Source organism: Arachis duranensis, chromosome 9 (genome assembly GCF_000817695.3).
Source record: "Arachis duranensis cultivar V14167 chromosome 9, aradu.V14167.gnm2.J7QH, whole genome shotgun sequence".
Taxonomy (NCBI): Eukaryota; Viridiplantae; Streptophyta; class Magnoliopsida; order Fabales; family Fabaceae; genus Arachis; species Arachis duranensis.
Window position 1 is genome coordinate 33094797 of NC_029780.3, and position 2805 is coordinate 33097601.

Sequence of the window (2805 nt, forward strand, 5' to 3'; positions counted from 1 at the left end):
ATTAGGATAATTTCTCCATGAGGAGTTGTAGGTATTTCCATAGGGTTCTCCCATGTAATTCACCTTTTCCATCATGGGTTGATCTGGATCATAGGCGTCTCCATCATAGGACGTGTCTTGAGTGCTGCTAGTTGAAGCTTGCACTCCAATCAAGTGCTGAGAGATCATATTAACCTGTTGGGTCATTATCTTGTTATGAGCTAATATGACATTCAAAGTGTCAACTTTCAGGACTCCTTTCTTCTGAGCTACCCCATTGTTCATAGGGTTTCTCTCATAAGTATACATCAACTGGTTAACCATTTCAATGAGTTCCTATACCTCTACCGGCGTTTTCTTTAAGTAGAGTGATCCACTAGTAGAATGATCCAAGGACATCTTGGATATCTCAGATAGACCATCATAGAAGATTCATAGGATAGACTATTCTGAGAGCATGTCAAGAGGACACCTCCTGATCAATTGCTTGTATCTTTTCCAAGCTTCATAGAGGGATTCACCCTCTTTTTGTCTGAATGTTTGAACTTCCACTCTGAGCTTGCTCAATTTTTGAGGTGAAAAGAACTTGGCCAAGAAAGTATTAACCAACTTTTTCCAAGAATTTAGGCTTTCCTTAGGTTGAGAATCCAACCACATCCTAGCTTTGTCTCTAATAGCAAAAGGGAAAAGCATAAGTCTGTAAACCTCAGGATCCACTTTATTGGTTTTAACAGTATCACAGATTTGCAAGAATTCAGATAAGAACTGATGTGGATCTTCCAGTGAAAGTCCATAAAACTTGCAATTATGTTGCATTAGAGAGACTAACTGAGGCTTTAGCTCAAAGTTATTAGCTCTAGTGGCAATATAGAGATACTTCTGCCATAGAGGTTAGAAGTTGGTGCAATGAAGTCACCAAGAACCTTTCTTACATCTCCTACATTATTTGGCTCAGCTGCCATATGTGTTTTTCAGCTTCTTGTTCGAATAGCTCTGTGTAGTTTCCTCCAGAATGTTGTGGTTTAACTTGTTGCAACCGCTTCCTTAGGGTCCTCTCAGGTTCAGGATCAGGATCAAAGAGAGGTTCTTTATCTCTGTTTCTACTCATAAACAAGAAAAGAAGACAAGAAAGAAGAAGAATGGGAGGTCTATGTTCAAGGATAGAGAACTCCCTATGATATGTGAAGAAGAAAGAAGAATGAAGATAGAGAGAAGGGAAGAAGAATTCGAATAAAAAGGGTTAGAGAATTCGAAAATTAGAAGTAAAAACAGAAACTAGAATTAAAATATTTTTGTTTTTATTTTATTTATTGATTGAATTCAAAAATAAAAGCTAATTAACTAAAAAGATTTGAAAATTAAATGATGAATTTCGAAAAAGAAGAGAAAGAAATAGAAGGGTAGTTTTTGAAAATAGGAGAGAGGAGAATTAGTTAAGAAAGATTTGAAAACAAGATAAGATAGAAAATTTAAAAAATATTTTATTTTAAAATTCAAAATTGGAAAAGATAAGATAGAAATTTAAAATGATTTGATTTTGAATTTTGAAATTGAAACAAGATAAGACAAAGATTTTGAAAAAGATTTTATTTTGAAATTTAAAATTAAGACAAGATAAGATAATGCGTTGAAATTTAAAGAAAGATAAACCAAAGATAAGATAAAGATTTGAAAAAGTTTTTAGATTTAAAATTTAAAAGAAAGATAAGATAAGATAGAATCACAATTACAAGAAAAGAATTGAAAATGATTTTAAAAAGATAAGATTTGAAATTTAAAATTTGAAATAAGATAAGATAAGATAATGATTTTGAAATTAAAATTTGAAATTTTTGTTAAAATTTTCGGAAAAATTTTGAAATAAAGATAGAAAAGATATTTTTTATTTTTTTAAAATTAATGGAGAAAGAGAAAAACAACCAAAAGACACCAATCTCAAAATTTTTTTAGATCTAAAACACTAAGTTTTCGAAAATTCAAAAAGAAAAATACCAAAAGACACCAAACTTAAAAATTTTAAGATCAAAATAAGAAAAGAAACAAGAACAACTTGATTACCAAGAAAGAACACTAAGACACTTTTCAAAAATTTTAGAGAGAAGATAAACACACAAAGGACACCAGACTCAAACAAAAGACACTATTTTTGAAAATTTTTTTGAAAATAAAGTAAGAAAGTTTGAAACTTTAACAAGAACAATAATAAAAGACTCAAACAAAAGATAAAGATTAATAAAGAAAAGCAAAGATTTTTGAAAAAAAAAATTCGAAAAAGGGAAATAAAAGACTCAAACAAAATAGTAAAGAGTACCTAATCTAAGCAACAAGATAATCCGGTTGTTTGTCAAATCCAAACAATCCCCGGCAACGGCGCTAAAACCCTGGTGCACGAAATTGGCTCTGCAGAATTCGCACAGATAGACTGACAAGTACACCGGGTCGTCCAAGTAATACCTTAGGTGAGTGTAGGTCGATCACACGGAGATTGTTGGTTTGAGCAACCAGTGGATACCTTGCAGATCTTAGTTAGGCGGATAGAAAATATAGTTTTTCATGAAAAGCATATAAAACCGATAAATAGAATGTTACTGGATAGATGAGAAATCAATGATGATAGAATGATTGAGGCTTCGGAGATACTTTGTCTTTCCAGATTAACTTTTCTTACTGTCTTCTTCAAATAACCTTCTGATTCCTTCAATGGCAGTCGTAAGTGATTAACTCATGTCCTCTCATCAAGTTAACCTCCTCAACTACAGCAATCTACCACGTTGAGATGACTCATGTCCTCTCATCAAGCCACCTCTAGGTTTCTTACTGTAGCAG

The 2805-nt window shown here is 32.3% G+C and overlaps 1 non-coding gene across 1 annotated transcript; it reads left to right on the forward strand.

Annotated features, from left to right (window-relative positions):
• Window positions 1-436: 436 nt before the first annotated feature.
• LOC127742123 (small nucleolar RNA R71) lies at window positions 437-540 on the forward strand. The gene has a single exon (XR_008003310.1). It is a non-coding gene; the product is annotated as a small nucleolar RNA R71 (small nucleolar RNA).
• The last annotated feature ends 2265 nt before the right edge of the window (window positions 541-2805 follow it).